Below are 24,753 nucleotides of genomic sequence, written 5' to 3'. Positions count from 1 at the left end.
CGCAAGGATTAGCCCCCAGGACTCCCAGGGAGGGAGCCAGGGTCCGGGACGCGGCGGGAAGAACTCCCCGAAATCAATGCGGGGGGGGGAATTGCCCGTTTGTCCCTATGGAGGCCGGCAGACGTGCGCGGCGCCTTGAGTGCCGCCGGGCAACGAGAAACGGCAAGTAAAAGAAACAGGCGGAAGCCTGTAAACAAGCGAATCCCTTCTGTTCTACAAGCGTTTGTGAAGGAGAGGTTGATCTGAAGAAGACTCGCTCTTCCCCTTCGGTGAGTTCCAGAATTTTGTTGGCGCCCCCCCCCCCCAAAATGGCAGCAAAGAAGCAAAGTCCCGCTCTCGGTAAGTCAATCTCGGCTACCTTGCAGAAGGGGGAGTCGCTCGAAGAGTTGGTGCGCAGGGCGGTGGTGGAAGCCATAAAACCCTTTGTTGACAAGCTGAACGAAACTGATCAAAGGGTGGGCTTAATTGAAAGCGAGGTGAAAACCATTAAGGCAGCAGCGGGGGGGGGGCAGAGAAGTCTGCTCTGGAAAGTGCGTCACTTGTGAAGGCTACAAAAAAGGAGCTGAAGTTGGTGGAGAACCAGCTGATCGGGCTACAGGTGGAACGAACGCAGACAATTTTGCGTCTCCAAAACGTGAAAGAGGAGGAAAAAGAGGATCTGTGGGAGGTGGTCTCGGAACTATTGGCAATACCCGCGAGGACGACTAAAGAAGAGGTTAAAAGCGTCATTTTGGAGGTCCGTCCGGCTTCTTCAAAATATGCAACAAAGCGACAGTTGCCTCGTGAGATCATTATTGACTTTTCATCTAAAAAGATTCGGGACACCATCCTATATAACTCATACAATGCGGATTTGGACTTTATGGGTTTGAAAGTCAAGATTTTGAAGGACGTTCCATTTCTAGTCCGGAAACGGCGTTTTAAATATAAAAAGTTTGCAGCTCTTCTGAGGGACCATGGAATAAAGTACAAATGGTTATTCCCGGAAGGAATATGGTTCAGATATAAAGATCAGGCATATAAGATATTATCAGAAGATCAACTAAAGGATTTTGAGAATAAAAACCCAGAACTCTGCTGCACCAAGAACGAAGAAAAGGAGGAGCCGGAGGGGGGGGGAGGAGGAGGAGAGCACCGCAACAGCAGTTGCACAGAGAGAACTGCGTCCGGGATCTAGAAGGGGGAGGAAAGTTTAATCAGAATTTGAAATGTTTATTCTCTGTATGACTAACCACTCCATCATTATCCTATGGAGCTATTTTTGTATTATGACAGTATGAAGGGAAACATTGAAGTGTAGTGTTTAGTGTTTGTAGTTCATTTCCCCCCCCTTTTTCTTTTCTTTTTTTTTTCTTTTCCACCCCCCTTTGTCCCTTCCCTCTCCCCTTTCCTTGTGATAGTCTTGTGTAGTGCTGTGTAGTGTTTTGTAGTTATGAAAAATAAAAAATTTATTAAAAAAAAAAAAAGGAATAGCAACACTAATGGTAGTATTTCTACACATTTTTCGGAATTTTACCATACGTGGAGAGGAACTAAACTCTAAATGTAAAATGTAGTTATGGTGTTAGGGTATGATTTTAATTGCCTCTTATTTCCAGTCTGCATGTGCAATACCAAGTAGGTATGCACTGAAGTCCTAGAGGACGCCATCAGCTGCATGTAGCTGATAGCTCTAAGATTTCAATGCTGTCCTGGGAAACAACCAGAGTCTGAGACCTGGCAACTCTCAGTACAGTAGTTCATAGATATGAACTGTAGATTACATCCAAATAAATAATTGCTGTCACCTCCACCTTCCTCACAGGCATAAAAATGGATGGATGGATTTCTCCTTAAAGAAAAGAATATCCACTTACGTATTGTTAACAGTTCCCAGTGAGCTGAATTCCTTATATATGAACAGCTAGTATATTTATTTATTTACTTTATACCCCATCTTTCTTTCTACCCAAGGGGGACCCAAAGTGACTTACATTGTTCTCCTCTCCTCCTTTTTTATCCTCACAGCAACCCTGTAAGATAGATTAAGCAGAGAGGATGTGATTGTCCCAATGTCACCTAGCAAGCCTCCATGGGGAGGATTTGATCCTGGGCCTCCCAGATCCTAGCCCAACCCTCTAACCACTATGCCATGTTTTTGCCCCTCAGCATATCAGTGCTGGTTGAAAGGACTGCTCACAAAGATCTGTGCATTCTTCCTTCTTTTATGGAGCTACTGTGAGCCACGATGATTTTACTAGTGTCAGAATGGGACATTGAAGCTCATGTGGCTTGCCCTCTCTCAGTCTAAAGTACCTCACAGAGTTGCTCTGGGGATGAAATGGAGGCAGGGGGAAACAGTGGTTTGGATCCAGTCTCGTGTTTCTGTAGGCAAACATTTGTCTGCCATTGGAGCATGATTTTCTCATTCCCCACAGTCCTACCTATGGCAGCCTCAATTGCCCCCTCAGATTCTGTTTCTGAGGGCCAAGCTACACATGACGAATGACACTTGAACGGCAAGTGGATTGAGTGGAGGGCAAGTGAACAGGGAGAAATACACTTGCCGTTCAAGTGTCATTTGTCATGTGTAGCTTGGCCCTAAGATACAGAAGACCCCTGTGAACAACTGTGAGTGGTTGTGTGAAGGAGGCTGGATAATCATGCTCTACTGGCAGAAATACTAGTCTAAGAAGGTCAAGATAAAAATGTGAGATATAGATTTAGTCAATTCTGGGACCATCAAAGGAAGATCAGAGACCTTGATCATCATTAACAAACCCAAGCATGGGGAATAATATCGTACATGGATCATTAACCTGTTATGAAATACATCAAGACAACATTTATTTGCAGTATAATGCCATTGTTTCCTGTGCTAAGGGTCTGTGAAATTAAACAAATGAGCTGGAAACACACACAGAAACTGCTGTTTCAATTTGTTAAAGCGACTTCTGGAATGGGGAACCAAATCTGGGAAATCAAGTTATAACAAGACCCTTCCACCAAAAAGTTTGTATTTAGTTTCAGTTTTTACCAAGCAGCAGCAGCAGGCAGCAGACAGGCAGGCAGGCAGGCAGGCAGAGCGCCAGTAGCACCTTGTTTTCCTTATCAGAATTGCCTACCAATCAGATCCCAAGGGGAGAGCACCATTAAGTAATTAACTCTGTTGATGGGAAGGTGGGAATGTGTGCAATGTGCATGAGTGCATCTTTGTCTTTTCTGGCACTGCCCAGGCAATGGCATTGTCTCCCTGCTTATCAGGTTCTCTCACAAGGGGAGGAGCACCAACCCGTCCCCACCTATTGCTTCAGAAATATTCATTTAACTCTGTGGTAAGAAAGGGGAAATGTGCATATTTTGATTTTATGGTGTTGCCTGGGCAACGACATTGTCTCGCTGTTGCAGTTGCAATAGGCAACAGCAGGTTGTAAAGTTAATAATTTATTGGCGCTATCATTACTTATAAAAAGAAAAAAAGTGAACAAAACCCAGGATTTTTAAAATGTCATTGTGCCACACTGGTTGGAGTGCTCCCCTGTTTGGGTGCCACCCTGCCATCACCGATGCTTTGCCAGTTTCCTACCATAATGTACAATATGGGCCTTCTTCATAATCTGTTGTTATTGTTATGTGTGTAGTGTACTTAGGAAAAACTCAGTGGTTTAGAGGGAGGACTATGGTCCATGAAATTTGGGAGCCATTAAGTATGAAAGCAGCTGCCTTCATATCCCCAACACCCCCCCCCCAAAAAAAAGAACAGCAAACACATGCTTTCCCCAAGCATTCCTCGAGGTCTTTAAACACCAAACAGCATTGACGTGTGTGCTTTAAAACTCAGTGTGTTGATAGTTTAAAGGGAGGACTGTGTTCTGTGTGATTTTGGTTGCAGTTTGTGCAAAAACAGCTGCCCCAAAGAGCCTTGAAGACATCATTGTAAAGAACAGGGCTGAAACTTGTAATAACAACAACAGAACCCCAAATTGTTTAGATCTGAACTGGCAAACATCCCTTCTAGAAAATACCAATACTGGTAAATAGTCTGGAAACTCTGGATTCAAAACTGAAACAAAATTTTTCTCAATGCACGCTCCTACCTGTGGCATTTGTTCACTTCTACAATATGGTGACGAGGAAGTAAATGGTGTATAGAATGATTTCTGGGCTGGGTGAGTATGTTGATAGTTTGAAAGGATTAGAAAATTATTGTGAGCAGTGATTTTTTGTTTTTTAAAAAGTCGGCAGTACGCATTGCACCAGTTCCCTCCTCAGGATTTAGGAACAACCCCCCCCCTCAACATACACACAAATATTCAGTACCAGTAAGTATTATTTTTAAAAACCCTAATTGTGAGGATAAAATGAGGAGAGGAAACCACACAAGGCTTCCTCAGAGCCTAGGAAGAAGGCTGGGATAAAAATATAATAGATAAAAGTGTTCCTCAACTATGATGCCAATTAGTTTCCATTTCAGTTCCAGGAGGTTCAGGAATCCTTCAGTTTGTAGCAGCCCGTGAATCCAAGTTCCTGTTTAAACTAGCCAGCCTATTTTTGCACTGTGCATAAAAAACGCACAGGAAAAAAGGGCTAGATGTTGGTTTTTCTTTCACAGGAAGGGAATTAAAGAGAGAATGGACTTCTTTTTTCTGGCCTTTTTACTAGTAAAAACGAGAGAGTGGACAGGTTGCTGGCTGCCAGACTCCCTTTCCAACTAAAATCAGAGTTTATTGAAGAAGATAATAAAATGGCAAGAAAATCTGAATGAGGAGATCTCCTTGCTGTGTCCCCCCCCCCCCCACACACAAATCTGACCAGATTGGTCCTTCCACATGGAATACTGATCTGGAAAGACTTGGGTGTGCGTGCATGTGTAAGTGTCAGTTAATGGTGGGTTAACAGTTTTAATCAGAAAATCTCCCAAAGACAGAAAGCTTTCTGGGTAAGATAAAATTGCTCCTGGCGCTCCTCAGCCTGCTATCTTTGGAGGACTTCTTAAGTCACAGTAATGGGCCCTGGCACCTAAACAATGGACAGTAGCAGCAAAAGGCCACTAAATGGGCATGAACAGCTCCACATGCCTGGGAGGAACCTCCTTGGTACTGCTGTACCTTTTTTTAAAAAAAATATCTTTATTTAAACTATACATGATAACATAATAAACAATAAACCGAGATTAAGAAAAAAACACAGTTCTAAACATGACACACTAACAATACATATATCTATATAATTAAAGGGAAAAGAAAACAACAACAACAACAAAAACCTAGATTACACTACAGGTTGAGTTCCGATTTTCTCTGCAACAAGTATATATCATTTCTAGAGTCACACTTATTCTATGTTAGTCATAAAACTCCTCTTTTTTCTATTGTTCATGTTTCTTAGTCCATAAATGCAGATGTCATCAAGTTAACTAATGTCCTTTCTCTAATCAATGCAGTAAGTTTTGCCATTGAGTCAAACTCCAAAACTTTTGTCAACCATTCCTCCACTGTAGGCAATGTAGTAGTTTTGTGCAATGTTGTAGTTTTGTGCATAAAGTACTCTTGCCACTGTAATAAAGTTTAAAAACAGTGTTCTAAAGCTTTTTTCCAACTGGCTGTCCGTTATTCCCAACAGAAAAGTCTCTGGTTTCAGCTGAAGTTTAATCTTCAAAATCTTCTGAATCGATTATTGTATCTGCAACCAAAAACTCTTTGATTTCTTACATGTCCACCACATATGAAACAATGTCCCTTTTTGTTTTGCACATTTCCAACATACATTTGATGCCCCCTTATACATTCTAGCCAATTTTTCAGGAGTCATAGACCAATGATACTTAATTTTGTAAAAAAATTCTTTAATACTGACGAGTTATGTCTATGTGAATTGGGTATGTTCAAGTGTACAGTTCATATTTTGCTGGTGTTTGTATGGCTTATGGCTTTGGCCGGAAAAGCAATAAACATCTTATATTATATTTCCCCATTGCTCCATTAATATATCGTGTCCACAATTTTTCGCCCATTTAATCAAACATTCTTGCACTTGCTCTTCTTCCGTCTCAAACTTCAACAAAAGTTTATACATTTTAGAAATAACATGTTCATCATTTGTACAAAGGGCTATTTCAAATTCAGTTTTAGATTTCTCAAAGTCAAAATGACTCTTGTCTATTTTGAATCTCTCCAGAATTTGCATATATGGAAACCACTGACAGGTGTGCCCTTCTGCTGCTAAATCCTCTCTTGATTTAATTTTAACTTGGTCCTAAGAGAATTCCAATAAATCCTGATAAGTTAACCATTTAGGTGGACTAACCATTTCCCTTCTAAAATGAGCTTTTTGTGATGACAGCCAGAGAGGTATTTTGAACATAATCTAAGTTTGTATTTATTCCATACTCTCAGGATTGCATGCCTTACATAATGATTATTAAACTCCACTTTGGCTTTAACTTTGTCATACCACAGATACCCATGCCACCCAAATTTTAGATCATGCCCTTCCAGGTCCAGTAATCATCTATTTTTTAACAGTATCCATTCCTTCATCCAAACCAAACAGTTAGCTACAAAATGTAATCTCAAATCTGGGAGGCCCAAGCAGTGCTGCTGTACCTTAATAATGGCTTTTTCTTTCCAATTTTCACTCTAATCTGCATAACATGAGCCTTTGCAGCAACCAGGGACTCGGAAGCTGAATAAGACCCCTCCCTCTTCAAACCCATGTGTGCAGGCACATGTGACTGTTGCTAGCCTTTCCTTGCACTGTGCATAAAAACACAGAGAAAAGGATGCCAATGGTGATGCTGGCACTGAGGGCACCATGCCATCTGCTGCTCCCCTTCCTGACATAAAGCAAACCTTTGATCCCTACAAGGCTTGAACTACTCAATAGGGATGTGTGAATTTCCCAGGAAGCACTGAAGAAAAAATGCACTCATGCACGCCATGCACTTCCATTTCCTGCCAATGGAGTTAACAGCTGCTTGAGCCAATTAGTTGCATGATCAGCGGAAACAGACTCACAGTTAAGGTATACAAGATGCTGCCAGATGCCAGCCTCTCCCACTACCTGGCTTGTTTGTGCAGCCTCTGCAAGGTAAGAACCAAAACGAAGCACACAAACTTTTGGGGGGCAGGGGGGAGGGGTGTAATTACATCCTCGTTTCCTGATTTTGTTCTGCTGTTCCAGATGTTGTTTTAATGAGCTGAACTGGCAATTTCTGTATGTATTTTAGGCTTCCCCCCCCTGTTATGCAGACCTCTTGTGCCAATCCTGCATTCCAGTCTTGTCACATAAAATGTTGTTTTAGGTTAAAGTATGGGAGGACACGCTCCAGGAGAGCTAAAGATGGGAAAACCCTCTCCTGGGCTGTTGGCAACGGGTGTGGCAGCCTTATCACAGCCTGTTTCACATTGCTTTTTCAAGCCTCATCATGACTGCATCATCAATGACAAGATCCTCTTAACAGGCAAAGGTATTCATTCAAAGGTTAATTGGGAAATTAACCTTTGAATGAATACCTTTGCCTGTTAAGTGCCGACAGGAGTTTGCCTGCAGAGAAAAGGAAGGGAAAAAATGGATCACAGAATGGTTATGTTGAAGAAACTGTGAAACTCACCAGCGTTGTTTCTTCAGTGACAATTTATTGACAGTAATTAGGACATTGTCTGATTGTGAACATTGTTATTAGGTATTGGTTATATTGTGGTCAGTGAGCTTTGAGCAATTATCAAGAGCTATGATATTGATTGGGATTTTCTTGCACTTTGCTCTTTCACTGATATATTAAATTTATACTTTATATACAGTGGTCTCTTAGGACTGTGTCTCTGAACGGGGTCCTCCGTGTATATTTGCTGTATTAGAAACCACTTTCCTCGTGTTGTTTGATATCTTAGTTTAAAGTACAACTATTTGCTAGTGCTCTTTGTGAGTCTAGCACTCTTTGTGTGTTTTCTATCAGTTTCCCATTTTAGAACTTAATTCATATAAGTCATTTACCTTCATATTGAATAGCTATTTGATTCCTATCTAATGCCATATGTAATCCTTAATCATCCATAAGAACATGTGTTTCTTCCTTACTCCATACTATTTCAGGATCCCTCATTCTTTCCTCATGCCCTTTAAGATTCCATGCACTGTCATTCAGTAATGTAAACTTTCCCTGTACATCCTAATCCCCGGCATGGGTCTCTTACAAAGCTATGCAGTGCAGAAAGTTCAAGTGAGGCTAGCCTGGCCTTTTGCCTTCACTGACCATGCTGAATGTGACCATCCATTATGAAGGAATTCCATCAGTGGCTGGACCCTAAGGGAAACAGTAACTTACAGTGCAATCCTAAGAAGAGTTACTCCAGTATAAGCCCATTGAAATCAATGGACTTAGACTGGAGTAGCTCTGTTTAGGATTACACTGACAGAGAAGGAGAGAAGGGTAGGAACAGGAACATTTTCATTTTTATAGAGAGATCTTATTTGGAAGCAACAAATGAGCAACTTTCAAGCCTCAGAAGTGATTAATTTCTTGCCAGAGCTGTCAGCAGAGCTGTCACAGCCTGACAATCCTGACATAAGTGTCATTTATAATGTCACAAGTCTATTACACATAAATGTCATTACATAATTATGCTGGGGAGGAGGAAAAGGCTCATTGTGGGGGAAAGTCTGTGTAATATTTAGTCAATTAGGTGTCATAATGTTATTATTCCATTGTCCCCCTCATACAATTACAGTGTCAGATTTGGTCGTTTGCATAAAATTACCAGTTATTCCTTCTAGTGATATTATGAGGCGCACAGGTAGGGGGGGTTGTATTATTACTAAAACATTGGCACTAGGCAGTAGGATTGATATTAATGCCAAGATCATGGCACTCTGATCATTTGCATTCCCCTTCTGGAATGTACTGGCATATGGGCAAGACCATTAATCTTTTTGATTTAAATAAAATTGGCTGGTTTTTCTAACAGGGGTGACTTTTTGTGCCACCTGACAAAAGGGAGCCTCTTTGTTAGGATGGGAGAACTGTAGCCAAGTCCCTAGTGTGTCTCCTCAATTATTCCTGCAAACTTGTATAAGAAAAAGGCTTCATTAACTTCTAACAAGCTTCCATCCACATTGGGCCAAGATGCAAACAAGCCTTACCGTGCTGACTTTATTTGAATGTATTATGGATGAAAGAGTGCGGTTAACTGTGCTGTGTGTCTTGAAGAGAAAATGGGGATAACCGAGACAGTGTTATACTTACCACATCTCGTCAGCTAGATTTAAAGGACCCTAGATTTTTAGCTGATGAGACGTCATATGTATCGTTTTTAGGGTTGTAAACCTAAAGTGCCTGCCAAAATGCAGGAATGATTAGGTAAATTTCTGTGCTGCCTCTAGAACCCTTTGGGCCACATACTGATATTGATCACATATCCCATTTTTAAATTAACCTTATTTTGGTGTCTGTAAGTTGCATTATTCATGTGGAAGCTTTGCAAAATGCAAAGATTACAACTTGTATGTTCAAAGTATGGATGCGCACCTAGAAATTTTCTCTTTTGATTCCAGGGGTTACATAACAATCCTGTCTCATTACCAGTTTGTTCCAGCTGGGGTGGTGCCGGCTCAGAACTGATCTTTTTTTTTTTCATTTCATGAGTTGCAGCCTCTTGCAAAGTGTTAGCCATGCATGCGCAAACACATGCTCTTCTTTTCAAGGAAACGAGGCTTTGGGGCAGCTGTTTTTTGCATGCAACAGCAGAAAAAATTACACAGAAAACACAATCCTTCCTCTAAACCATCGACCTACCAATCTGAGAGCATGCAACAAGAAGGTTTTGTGTTTATGGACCCTAAGGAATAGCAAAGGTGTACATCAAAGTGAGCGTGGGGCAGCTGCACATGCACACATACGCTGTTCTTTTTGCATTGTCCAAAAACCCACTGGTTCAATAATTTTCTCTTCAAGAACATGAAAACACACAACAATGGACCCCAGGGGATTTTCTTTCATTAAAAATGAAGTAGAATGAGGATGGTCCTCCCCTCCCCCCTATTTGTACTGGTAAAAGTGGTAGACTGGACAGATTGCTGGCTGGCTCCCTTTCTGACTAAAACCATTAGCCCTGAATGCAATGAAAAGGAAAAATGAGAAACTGGGATCACAGAAGAAACTGAACAAGAGAGTTACGTTGTTATGCCTGAAAATAAAAAAAAAAAATCTGACCATATTGGTCCTTCCACATGGAATACTGATCTGGAAAGACTTGGGAGTGATTGCATGTGTGAGTGTGTAATACACACACATGCCTGCTACCTTCCCATCATTTAATGCTGAGTTAATAGCTTTAATCAGAGAAGCCCCCAAAAACTGAGGGCTTTCTTGGCCTGATGAAATTCTTCCTGGTACTCCTTGACCCACTATCTTGGGAGGATTTCTTAAGTCACAGTGAGTGGCCCTGGCATCATGGAACATAAGTGAAGGACAGCAGCAGCAGAAGGCACTGGATGGGCATGAACCAACTACACATGTCTGGGACCTTCTGGCTCACCTTTGATAATTGCTTTTTCTTTTCAATATTTACCCTAATCTGCAAAACGTGAACCTCTGTGGCAACCAGGGAGTCTGAGGCTTAAACAAGACCCCTCCCTGCCTCCTCAAACCCATGCGTGCACACTCACATGGATGTTGCCAGGCTGGCCTTTCCTTGCATTGTATGTAAAAGCACACAGAAAGTGAGGGTATCATGAGGGGGATGCTGGCATGATGGCACCGTGCCATCTGCTGCTCCCCTTCATTGTGCAAAGCAAACCTGTGATCCCCACAAGCCACTCAATGCCAATGCTACTGCCCAGGAGGTGCTGGAAAAAATGCACTTATGCGCACCATGCACATCTCATTCCTGGCAACAGAGTTAACACTAAGGGTTGGTCTCTCCCCTTCGGAGCCAATTGGTCACATGTGCAGACCAATTTGCCATTAAAGAAAACAAGATGCTGTCAGAGAGTCCCTGAATGCCTGGTCTGCCTGCGCAGGAGCTGAGCAGTAAGTACCAAATGAAAAACACAAACTTTTTGATGATGGTGGAGTCATTACAACCTTGCTTCCTGGATTTGGTTCAGCATTCTGGAAGCTGCTTTAACGAGCCAAACCAGCAAGATCTGTGTGTATTTTCAGCTCTTTTGTTGTTGTTATGTACACCACTAGTGAATAGCCTCATCAGTAAAGCAGGTCTAAAAGAAAGTGAAAGAGTTGCTGCTGTGTTACAGGGTAACACCATGAATGATGCTGATTTTAAAACTTGTATAATTAATGAAATGAACTGAAATAATCCCCTCCTTCCACCCCAAGTTTTGATACAGAGGTAGTGTAAGGTTAGGATATTGGGTCAGTCACAGCTCTTCCAGAGCTCTCTCAGCCCCACCCACCTCACAGGGTGATTGTTGTGGGGATAATAATGACATACTTTGTAAACTGCTCTGAGTGGATGTTAAGTGATCCTGAAGGGCAGTATATAAATTGAATGTTATTGTTGTTGTTGTTGTTGTTGTTGTTGTTACTTGATTTTCCTAGCTGCTGAAATCCTTGAATGCCTCACCTGGCCTGGACAACATCTCCCACCCTCCTTCTTCCACTCCAGTTGATGAGAAGTGATAGGTTGACAGTCACATGAAAAATTATTGTAGCGCCATCCTTCCATCTTGCTTTATTCCTATATTTTCTCACCCAGTGCATTATGGGAGTTGCAGTCTCCAGAATGTCTAACATTAACTATCAGGCACTGAGGAAATTACATTCCCAGAGTATGCCAGATTCCTTTTCCTCCTTTCCCTCAGTGCATGCTAGAAACTGTAGTTCCCAGAGCATCTGCTAGGCATTCTGAAATTACAGTTCCTCTAATGAACTGGAGTTAGGGTTGCCAACAGACATTTAAGTTGGGCTCTGCCTGCCAAGGAGGCTACTCTATCAAGGGCTGAGTTTTTCCACCTGCCAGCCCTGCCCCCTGAGTGCTCTGGCCGCAAAGGAGCTGCTGCCGGGGACTCTGCTGCTGGAGTTGCTGTGCTCTGCCTGCCAGGGAGGCTACTCTATCAAGGCCCTCATGCTAAATGGAAGAGCTTGAGTGGTCTGAGAGACTGTCATTGTACCAGGTAGCCAGTGATGAACTTGAGGGTCACTTTAAAGTGTCTGAAGGATTTGTCACTGGTAATAGCTGGGAATCTTTGGGGTCATTGGAATTTATGAGGGGTTAGCTTCTGGAGGTGGGAATGGTATGCTGTAGCGCCCTTTAAATATAGTGGGTTGCCAACTAGGGTAGGTGTTGAGGAAAACCTGGAATGTTTATACCTGTAATTGAGGGCAGCTGTATGCCCCTGTTGTACTGCGCTGTTGTGAGATACATTATGGGGTGGCGGTGGGGGTTGTGTGAGAGAGGATGCAGGAGTAGGGCTTGGGATTTCAGTGCTCCAGGGTTGAGGGAGGTATGGCGGTAGGATGCAAGTTTGGCATGGAGACATGGTAGAGCTTGGTGTCCTTCCAACCTGTGTCCCATCCCAAGGCGTGCTGGTTGTGGGGCTAGGAAGATAGACTACCTCCCTCCAACACTGTTGTTGTGCAATGCCAGGTCCATTAATAATAAGACCAGAACATTGCAGGACTTTTTTGCAATAGAGCAAGTGGACCTGGTGTGCATGACCAAGACCTGGGTGAAGAATGGCGAAATGATTGCCCTGAAAGAACTCCCCCCCCCCCCCGAGTTTTCAGTCCTTCATCAGTCTCGGATGGATGGTTGGGGGGTGGCTATTCTCATTTGGGAGTCTTTCTCCTTCAGGCTGCTCTCCACACCAAAGATCACTGGCATTGATTGTGTAGGCCTGATGTAGGATGCTGAGGAGAGTTTGGCTATCTGCTTGGTGTACTGACCACCTAGCGCACCAGCCGCTACCCTGTCGAACCTGTTGTAGGTGGTGGCAAGGTGGGCTTTGGAGAACTCTAGGCTAATAGTCCCGGGTGACTTCAATGTCCATGTCGATGACATCGCCTCCTTACAGGCTGTGGACCTAGTGTCATCCATGGCAGCACTGGGACGCTCCCTATTTGTTTCAGCCCCCACGCATCAAGCAGGCCACACACTGGATCTGATCTTTGGAGTGGGGACTAAGGTGGACCTTGATTCCATTAAAGGAGTGCCACGGTTAGACCACTTTGTCCTGAGGGCCTGTTTGGGAATGCCAACCCCCTCCTGCATAGGCAGTGAGCTAATTTATGCTCACCTGCACAGACTAATGGATCCAATTGGCTTCCAGAATGCTCTGCAGAATCTGATGCCCCCTGGCGGTTCATTGGATGAGCTGGTGGAGGACTGGCATGGCCATCTCTCAGAAGCCATCGACACTATCGCCCCCCGTTGCTCACTCCGTCCCCGTACCAGACTGTCCCCCAGGTATACAGAGGAGCTATGAAGGATGAAGCGGAAACTGAAATTGCTGGAGCAAGTGTGGCGGTGGAATCGGGTCAGAGAGACAAGATCATCTTACAGAGCATTTATGAAGGCCTGTGAGATGGCTGTGAAGGTGGCGAGGAAGGATTTCTCTGCCGCCTCCATAGCATCTGCAATCTCATGCCCGGCAAAATTATTTCAAGTAGTTCGGTTGCTGGTCTCCCTTTTGCAGGGAGACTGTCAAATTAAAAATTCAGCCATTAGCCGTGAGGCTTTGGGGTGCTTTTTTGCAGATAAAATCCTGTCTCTCCATCACAACCCGCTGGCCAGAGTTGAAAAGTACGAGAACTGGAAACCCCTTGGCCATCTTCAAGTTCGACTTTGGATCACTTCAGTCTGGTCTCCCAGGAGGATGTTGGCAGGATGGTGAGCCTACTATGTGCTCCCTAGACCCCTGCCCTTCATGGCTGGTCAAGGCCAGCAGGGATGGGCTGAGGACCCAATTGGAGGTGATTATTAATTAATCATTGAGCTCTGAGATTTTTCCCAGGGTGTTGAAAGGAGCCATAGTGAGGTCTCTTTTAAAAAAAACAAACCTACAGTAGACCCCACCAATCCATCCAGTTACTGCCCAGCCTCCAACCTCCCGTTTCTGGGTAAGGTGATTGAACACACAGTGGTGAAGCAGCCACAGGCTTTCCTGGAAGACATATCACTCCTGGAGCCATTCCAGTCTTGCTTCCATCCGGGCCATGGGACCAAGGTGGTGCTGGCTGTCCTCACAGATGATCTTTGTAGGCAGCTGGATTGGGGCGGGTTGGTGCTGCTGGTGTTATTGGACCTCTCAGCAGTGGTTGAGCATGGCCTGTTGACCCACCGCCTAGCTGCTGTGGGGATTTGAGCGACTGCCTTGCAGTGGCTCATCTCTTTTCTCCATGGTCAGGGACAGAGGGTAGTGCTTGGGGGGAGACTATCAGCATGTCAGCCATTGGTGTGTGGTGTCCTGCAAGGGGCAATACTCTCTCCTTTGTTATTCAATCTGTATATGCACCCCCTCACCCAACTGGTACAGAGTTTTGGACTGGGCTGTCTTCAATATGCGTATGACACCCAGTTGTATCTGATGATGGATGGCCGGCCTGACTCTGCTCCCAATGCCCTGAACAGAGCTCTGGAGACCGTATCTGGGTGGGTGCAGCACAACAGACTGATGCTGAACCCTACGAAAATGGAGGTTCTGTACTTGGGTCGCAGAGTGATGGATATGGGGATCTGGCTCCTGGCATTTGATGGGGCACTGCTTGTGCCCGTTCCAACAGTCAGGAGTCTCCGTGTGATGCTGGACTCCTCAATGGAGGCCCACGTCATGGCAGTTGCCCAGTCTGCCTTTTTCCATCTTCAGCAGGCCAGGCAGCTTGCCTCCTATCTTTCAACCCAGGATCTAGCTACAGTGGTCCATGCAACGGTCACCTCCAGATTAGACTACTGTAACTCGCTCTACGCAGGGCTTCCCCTGGGTCTGACACAGAAGTTGCAGTGGGACCAGAACGCTGCTGCTCATGTCCTGATGGGTACACCATACAGGGCACACGTGACTCGAATTCAGCAGCAGCTTCACTGGTTACCCATGGAGTTCCGGATCAGGTTCAAGGTTTTGGTTCTCACCTATAAAGCCCTAAATGGACTGAGATCAGCATACCTGAGGGACCTCCTCTCCCCGTATGTACCCTGGAGAGTGTTCAGATCAACAGGACAACACCTACTGGTGGTCCTGGGCCCTAGGGAGGCTTGACTGGCCTTGACCAAGACCAGGGCATTCTCAGTCCTGGCCCCAACCTGGTAGAACTGTCTGTCGGAAGACACCCAGGCCTGCCAAGACCTTCTGTCTTTTCAGCGGGCCTGCAAGACAGAGCTGTTCCACCAGGCATATGGTTGAGGCCAGTTCCCTAGATCCATCTAGCCTCCCACCCTGTCTCTTATCAGCGGGGGGAAATATGGGTTGCTTGCCCTCTTGTAGGAATAGTAACAAATTGTATGCCAACTCACGTGGCTACCCCCCTTCTCCTGATGGATTGTAGGGAAGGGTGAAGGAAATCTGTCCTGGGATAATAGGAATTATGAGCAGAATTTTATGTTGCTGAATTGATTTTATGATCCATGGTTTTATTGTGTTTTAGTGTAAAGGACACACGGTATTATTGTGTTTTTGACAATTGATGTAATCTGCCCTGAGCCCGTTCGCGGGGAGGGCAGACTATAAATGTTGTTGTTGTTGTTGTTGTTGTTGTTAATAATAATGATGATGATGATAATGATAATAATAAATTATTGTGCTTTTTATAATAGGCTTGCCACCCACCTGCCCCCTCCTGCAGCCCCCCAGCACCATTCACCTGGCTGGTGAGAGGGAAGGCATGGGGGGGGGGAGAAGTACGTGGATGTGCTCCTCGATCGCACAAGTAAAGGAGAAATTTTGGTGCATGCTGAAACCAAGCTCTGTGAAAACTGTTACTTTGGAGGCAGTTTTCACTGAGCTCCACTTCAGCATGCAAAGCTATTCCTCCATCACACTCATTTTCCAATGTGATGGAGGAATTGTGGTAGGTACTGAAGCAGAGCTCAGTGAAAACTGCCTTCAGAAGGGTGGGTTTCACATGGCTTTGACATCATTTTCTGGTGCAACAGGGGAGCTCAAGAGTGTGTGCATGCTATGTTTATGAACGTGAGGTAATCACTCCACTGCGTACCCGCTTTAAGCCCTGGGGCCCAAGACAATCCTACTTTGTAAATGCGCAAGCATAGTGGTTTCAAACCAGTTCATATGCATAGTGACTTCTAAAGAGATACAGATCTTCAAACATTTCTACACAGACTCATTCATAAAGACTAATTTTCCCCACAATTGCCACTTAGGCTGAAAATATCTCCAAAAGAGAAGAACATGTAATTATCTGAGTTCCCAGGCGTTCACTTGCTGCATAGACTGATTTTCTCCACTAACCAAACCCACAGACTTCATCAGCAGCACTTTTCTCACAGAATAACACTCTCCCTTCAAACACCAAGACCCAGACTTCCACACAAACTAAATGAACGTTTTCTCCCCTGTTCCACTAAGGGCGAAGCTACAAGTGACGAATGACACTTGAACGGCAAGTGTATTTCTCCCTGTTCACTTGCACTCCACTCAATCCACTTGCCGTTCAAGTGTCATTCGTCACTTGTAGCTTGGCCCTAAAACTTGTAGCTTACTCTACTCCCTAGGGTACAGTTAACATCCAATCAGAACATACCTCACTCACTCATCCAGTCCCCCTTTATCTTACCTCAGAGGCCTGCATTTTTAACCACAGTAAATATACATTTGAAACCCCACATTAATTAGCAGAAACAATTATTTGCATGGCAAATAATTAAACCAAAGAATTAAAAAGATGTAGTGAAATAAGGTGGAACTGACCTACTACCATCTAGCACAAGGATTTCCAATGTGGCACCCACAAACAGCTTTCTTGGTGCCTGCCAAGTAGGGTTGCCAGGTCTCTATACCCTCCCGGCAGGAGGGGGGGGGACTGGCACTTACCTCATGCCAGTGGCAAGGCCTTCTTCTTCTATGTGTGCTCTGGAGCCTGTGCAAAGATGTCACTTCCGGAAGTGGTGTCATTGCATCGGCCATGGGAGCCATCCTGTGCTCCATGCATGGCTGATTCAGCCCGTTTGGGGGCCAAATTGGCCCCAAATCAAGTGCAGGAATGTTCTTCCAGCTGGCATGATGATGTCACTTCTGGAAGTGACCTCCAGGAGCTTGCCCAGTCCTGCCAACCACTGGCAGATCAGCAGGCAAGGTGACAATTCCCCAGGAGTTTCCCCGCCACCGACAGGCACCTGGGAACCCTACTGCCAAGTGTTTTTAGAAAGTGTGTGATGTCTGGTTGGGTTTTTGCCCAGAAGGACTTCTGATTGGCCACTGGAGATCTGGTTGGCTCAACAGATACTTTAAAAGTTGATTTGGCAGCAGTTGCTGCCACAACACAAGGATCTACACTGTGTAACTGAAATGTGCACGCAAGAAAATATTTTAAATCTATATGTTCTTTTATCCTGCTAAACAAAGCTTCTGCCTGAAATGTTGAAGAGGTACTATTAGAGTTATGCAGAACTTCATTCCCTGATATTTTGTGGTTGGCTCTATGCCCTCTGGCAGACATTTTTTGGTTGCACCCACCATCCTGCGTCAGAATTCCAAAAGTGGCTGCAGGCTTTAAAAAGTTGGGGACTCCTTAACTACAGTCTGCATTTGTCTTCCCTTACTCAGCCAAAGTGACCAGGACTGCACACTTTTGCCCCCAAATCTGGCCCTAGTGGCACTTTAGTAGGTAATATAAAGCTTGTTTCTTACTTTCCAGGCTATACTTTATGAAACAGCAATTACCATCACATGAAATGTTTTCCCAGGTTACTAAATGAAGTTCAGATTAAGCTGTCTTCCTGTTCGATATTCTTGATCTCTTTGTCAGAATGATTTGATCCAGGCAGATTCATTTTTCTGTAGAAATCATAACTGAAGCTATTTATTATGTCTCTCCATGTTTTCGAAAAAGAAACCCTAACATCATCCAGCTAATAAAGAAGAAACATTTGTCTTTGTTGTGTCAGCCACATTAACGGATTACAAGCCTAAAGGACAGAAATAAACTGTTCCACGAGGGCATTAACACACACACACACACACACATACCACATCTGTTCGATTTTCCAGGAGAAAATCTTTTCCACTTCCCAACAGCTGCAAACTGGGTCCCAGGTGCTTTGGGAAAATTGAAGTGATTTTGTGTTGATGTTAGGGCTAATACCAGAAAAAAGCTAAATTACATTTTAAAAGGAATCCATCCCTTTATCTTTTAACCTTATGCCTCCCTCAGCCATGTAGAAAAATCAATCTTGACTAATCCACTGACCAAGAAAAAGCGAAAAGCAAAAATGGAACCTGAATAAATGCCTCCTTGATTTTCTTTAAAAGGCTTTCACAGGATATATGATCAAAGCATCCTCAAGCTTCGATCCAGACCATGGGATTGAACTCTAAAGCAGTAGGAGGGCTGTCTGTTACAAGGAGTCATTTGGAGACTTACACAGGGGGGCTGGCTATGCTTATGTGTAGACATAAAACATGCTGAGCACTGTTGCATGTTGCAGAGCAGCCACAGGAACTAGGTTCCATGGGGAAAACTCGGAATACAGGGGCAGATCACTTCATTCAGTGGCTGCTGTAGCTAATATGTGCTCCCCTTCTCCAGTATGCCTGTCTTGAGGACTACAGTGCCAGCAGCTATACATGCAGGGATAAAATGACAGTGCATATGGATTCTGGTTGTACAAAGTCTCAGGGCCAAATTACATGTGATGCTGGAGTTCTGTGACTTGAACTCTAGGTGTGTATAAAGCTATCATTGGGGCCATTTTGCTGAGGAAGTGGGCTAATTATTCTCCTTGGTCCATTTTATCAGAAATGGCCTCCCATGCTTTAATTTTCAGTAGGGAAAAATATCTCCTCCTCCCATAATGTTTAAAGCAGCTCAGGGGTTGCATTTGGGAAAGATCTTTATCTTTCTCCTTCTTCAAGACCATGAGCTCAGTTCAGATCATGACCCATCAATGGCTGTGTTGTTTTGTTTTTTAAACAGCCCAGTCATATATCTGGCTTTCCATCTTCAAACTTCCAGCATCCCATACATGCCTTAAGGATTACATGGATTTTTTTTCTGGGAAATTGGCCATGATATCTGGGCATATAGATATATTTGTGCATACATGCCATGTCTGAATATTATTCCATCCCCTCCCAACTGAGAAAGTTGGTGGCATGAGAAGTAGAGGAGATGTTTTGGTTGCACAGGGAGGTAAGGCATATTGTTAGCTTCACCACCTCACATACAAGGCACATATCATCTGATCCAGGCTTCAGCCACCACAATAATATCGACTGTTTCACTTCTGTGGTTTATCTGACTCTTTGCTTTATATCTGATATCTACAAAGTGCACTGAAAACGTTATTGATTGCATAGGGATATATAGGTGAATTATCTCATTATCAGGTGTAGATACCTTGATTTGGATATTGATGATTTTTACTGTTTTTAGGCCAATTAAGAATATGACATATTTGCAGATTCTTTTTAGTTTATTCAGATTTATATGCAGAGTTCAAAGTTCAGTTTGCCTTTTCAAAATATGATTTGGAAAGTCTTTTGCATATTTAGTGTAGATGTATGGAAGGTATTTATTTATTTAGGAGATGTTTGTGCTGCTTTACCACCATGAACACAATCAACACAATCAATTTACCACGTTCAAAGACAGCAATCAGATGTGAACTGATCAATTGCTTTGTTTGGTTCATGCTGTGCAGCTGCAAATGCCTCCCAAAATGGTTCACATCCGCTTTTCCCAAAACTTCTCATGTGCAAAGATTCTGTTGATTCAAAGTGATCAAAGGCCATTAGAATCACTAGGACTACTGAGCCACTCAACCAATCCAACCAAGCACTAAACTATTAGCCTTAAAGGGTAAGGGTGCAAGCCTAGACACAGTGGGTTATAGACTTCCAAGCCGCTTATCCACTAATAATGTATGAGTCCCAACTCCCAATCTAAAGATTCTTATGCTCAAGAGAAGATTGTGCACAAGGTATCATGCGCATAGATTTTCCAATCAAACAGGTGGTTAGCACCAATGTTAGATTTAAAACTAATCAGGTGTTTAGAGGCAGAAAATGTTGGCTGTGACTTTATGGTGACAGGTTTATTGATTTCAGATTGTCAGTTTTTATATCTCTAGAGTTTTAGTAGGGTAACCTTTTTAAAACTCTGTTGTGTAAAATGCCTTGTATTTGCTTGAACAAAAAAAAGACAATATAGAAATATTTTAATAAATAAGTGCTCTTAACAAATAGGTGTACGTGCCCCCAGTTGCAACCAAGAACATTCATAGAGAGTTGACATATGATCGTGCAATCCATATAGTAAGACATTCTATAAATTGGCTGAGTGAACATAATGCATTCTCTCTGACTCCTTATTCTTTGCACATCAATAGAAGAGCATGGAAATCTTAATTTAAGAAAGAAGGGCAAGCCTTAATCTGTTGCTAAGCAGATCAGCTCAGTGACTTTATAACAAAATAGGGAACTGATAATGCTGGAATTAGTTTGAAGGAAATGAATTCTGAACAAAAATGTGATGTGAAAAAATATTTCACTTAGGCATTTCACTAGCATATAAGAAGACACTACAGCAATACCGCAGCAAGTGAAAAGATTATTTTGAGTTAATTCTTATTTTTAGCTGATAATTTCTAATTAACTTGCTGTAGTTATCTTGTTAAATGTCAATTAAATCTCAAAGCGCTCCTTACAGGTTTCCTGTATTCACATAATGTAATTACACGTCTGTTTCTTGAGTAGCCTTAGTGTTCTTATCATCTTTTGCTAAATATGAGACAAATGTGCTTTTAAATATACTTTTGAAAAAGCTACAGATAATCAATAATTGATTTCAAATAAATAAATAAGATTGATAAAAGGAGTAATAATTGTCTTCTAGCAATCTTACATTTATGCCCCCATCAAGGTTAATTATTGTTTAACTGTCAGAGTGCCAGTTTGCTGTTCAGTTCTCGAAACATAGCTACGCCATGTTCTCATGTTATAATCTGTAGCTGTTTAGTTCTCTCCTTCCAGGCCCAGGTGCTGTCCAGGCTGCCTATATCCATGGGAATGAAGAATTCTCTTATCAACCCGTTCCGGCCGACCTTGACATCCTCGCCTTCCCAGGCTCTCTAGACAGGACTAAGGGGGGAGGCTGGGAATGGGTGTCTGAAGTATTGTTACTTTCATTTTGTGTGTCATTCTCAACAAAGCTTTCATTCAGCCAAGGCTTTTCTAGCCCTTGGAATATGGCTACCTGTATCCCGAGCATTGTCTTTCAATAAACCTTTTGGAATCAAGAAACTTTGTGCTTCTTGCAGAAGGGGGGAGATGAACTCTAGATAACTGGGATTCCATAGTCTGACATTTTGTTGAGAATACCCTTCAACTCCACCAACCCCTCACCTGGGAAGGATGGATACTGGAGCGGATCCGACAGACCCGTCTATTCCTGGAAGACAGGGTGTGGGGCCACCTAACTTGCCTGTCGGTGGTGTCAATCAGGACAGAGAGTTCAGAGAGGGTGCCAGGCCAAGAATCAGCGTGGGAAGAGGTATCCCCCCGCGAGTATCGTTGCCTACACCCTGGCAGTGGGATTCAAGACCCCGGCATGCCCACAAATGACTTGTTGGCAGCATGTTCTCCCCTCCATGCTGGAAGGTCCAGGGGGCCGGAAAACCCTCCGAACCGTCACCCAGCCCCGGGACTACTGGGGTGAGGAGAGTCTCCCAGATTGGGAGGTGCTGTGCTTGGAGCTAGGCTGGGGCAGCGAGGATGCTGAACCAGCTGTGAGGAGCGGGCCAGCAGTCCCTGGTGGAGAGAGGCATTGGAGCGGTGTTAACCAGCGAGCCCAAGTGACGCAGTATGGAATACTTGCAGTGACTGGGATTGCGAGGGGCTGGGTGGCCAGTTCTTCGGAGTGGAAGGGCCCCCTATACAGGGGGCTGCAGAAGATTTGGGGGGCCCAAACTGGCAACCGGGGTTGCCCAAGGAGGCTGTGGTGAGTGCGGATCACCATCAATGAGCCTGGGAGGAGACCCTACTTCAGCAAGGTCAGGAGGAGGACCGGGTGCCGGTGCAAACCAACCTGGGAGAGGGAGAACCAGACTCAAACAACCAAGCAAGGGATCGCTATCAATGTCTGGAGGCACAGATGGAAGTGATGAAAAAGGACTTGGCCCAGACCACTTATTGGCCTAATGGCACAAGAAGAGACTGGGGCAGAGACTGACGAGGGCGCAGCACAACCGACCCCGCTCGGGTCCATAGTGGGGACAGCGCAACCCAGGGATCAAATCCAGCTGAGACCTCAGCAACTTCCTGCCTCACCAGCACCCAAAGCTCATCCGCAGGCCCAAGCCCAGCCAACTCCGGGGCCGCTCATCCCCTTGCCACCACCCCTGAGACTGGCCGGCCTGGTGGTGCAGGTGGGGTGTGTGCCAGCAGGACAAGCGCCAGGAGGCCCTCCAGCAGGTCCAGGACCTGCTGCACCTGCGGCAGCAGCACCTCAACCTCAGGTGCCAGCACCACCACCGCAGCCAAGGCTGCAACCTGGACCAGGGGGAGCGAGGCTGCCAGGTTGTCTTCCAGCCCCACTGCCACCTCAGCCACGTCCGGGTGCACCAGGAGTGCCACCAAGACCAAGGCCGCTTATGCCGGTTCAACAGCTTCCCCAAGGCATACCTCCGAGAGGGCATGCACCACAACTGCCACCGGCCCAGCCTCTTTACGAGGGGGGAGCCAGTGGGGCTGAACTACCGATGGGATGGATTAAGCTGGAAGCTACCTTTGATGGTGATCCCCGCAAATTAGGGTTCTTTGTCGTACAAGCCCTGCAATTCTTCAACCAGTGGGGTTACCTGTTTCCCAATGAGGAGAGCCAAGTGATGCACCTCACGGCCCGCTGGGAAGGCATAACAGCTGAGTGGTATGCAACCCTCTACTATACAGGGGCCCCAGAGCTGGGGAGTCTGCAAGCCTTTATTGCCGCGCTCAGAGCCCAGTATGGAGATCCTCTAGAAGGGGAACGAGCCCACACAGAACTACAAACCTTGCGGCAAGGGTCCCAATCAGTGAGAGAATATGCAGCCAAGTTCCATCAGCTGGCAGCCAAGTGCCCACAGCAAGAGGAAGGAACCAAGGTTGTGCTATTTCGGAATGGAATGAAGCCCAAGTTACTGGACAGGGTGCTAATGCAGGATGATCCACCAATGCTTCTGGGGTGGATACAACTGGCTTGTGAAGTGGAGAATCGCACTCAAGTTGTCCGAATGGTTGAGCAACAACAGGCCACGGGGACCCGACGAGCCCCGCCAAGCCAGCGGGGAGGATGGGGTGCTCCCACTGTGAGAGGAGCCCATGAGACGAGGTGGAGACAAGGACTATGCCTCCAATGTGGAAACAGTGGACATTTTGCAGCCCAATGCCCCCTCTGGGTGCAGGCGCCGGCGCCCCTGGCGCATCCCACTCCGGCCCCATGGTCCAGCACAGGCCGGGATATAACTAAAAAAGAATGCTCCAAGACCAGCCTGGAGGCAGAGGAAGTGCACATGGAGTTCGAAGCCCAGGTCCTGGAGGCCGATGAGCTCAGTCCGCCATCGGAAATGGATGAAATGAAATGGATCTGTCGTGAGGAGGCCCCAACGGCAGATCGAGAAAATCACCACCCTGGAGGATGTGAGAGAAAGAGGGGCCATATTATTCATTCCCGTTATGCTAGTAAACCCTAAGAGGGGGACCCACATTCGAGTCCAAGCATTAATTGACTCAGGGTGCTCTCGAGATATTATAGCACCAGCACTAGTAAACGGGCTGGGACTAGAAACACATGAACTAAAAGTCCCGATTATTTTTGAACAAATGGACGGCTCTAATATGAACCCAGCAGTCCTAGAAACAGAGCAAGTGCCCACAGGCATGGGCAAGCACTGGGAAATGTGTCCGTTTATTGTAAGCCAAGCCGCCAAATACCCGCTCATCTTACGCAGTAGATGGTTGTGGGATCATAACCCCTACATCAACTGGGCCAAAGGAATGATAGTGTTTGAGCCACAATATTGCCAAAAATATGGTTGGAAGGTAGAATGGGGTGCAGTAGCCCCCACGAGTTCAGAGGTCGCCCTGTTAACCTCTGAGGAACTAAGTCTAATTCCTCCAGAGTATCAAGACATGGCTCAAGTCTTTAGTGAGGAGGAGGTGGATAGCCTGCTGCCGCACCGGAACACCAACTGTGCTATTGAATTAATTCCAGGAGAAAAGCTCCCCAAAGGAAAGTTATATTCCATGAGTCCGGCGGAGAGGCAAGAACTCAGGAAATGCATAGACAAGAATTTGGAGAGATGATTCATTCGCCCGGCTAGCTCCCCACATGCCTCTCCTGTGTTGTTTGTAAAGAAAAAGGATGGGGGACTCAGACTCTGTACAGATGTTCGAGGCATCAATGCTGTGTCTATGACCAACGCCTATCCGATCCCGTTAATCCGAGACCTGCTGAGTGTAGTGGTGCAGGGTAAGATATTTTCAAAATTGGATCTCAAAGATGCATATTTTCATGTTAGAATAAGGGAGGCGGATGAATGGAAAACTGCGTTCAATAGGCCAATTCGAATACTTGGTCATGCCATTTGGCTTATCTGGGGCCCCTTC

The sequence above is a fragment of the Eublepharis macularius genome, chromosome 5 (genome assembly GCF_028583425.1).
Source record: "Eublepharis macularius isolate TG4126 chromosome 5, MPM_Emac_v1.0, whole genome shotgun sequence".
Taxonomy (NCBI): domain Eukaryota; kingdom Metazoa; phylum Chordata; class Lepidosauria; order Squamata; family Eublepharidae; genus Eublepharis; species Eublepharis macularius.
This window is presented reverse-complemented; position numbering follows the sequence as displayed.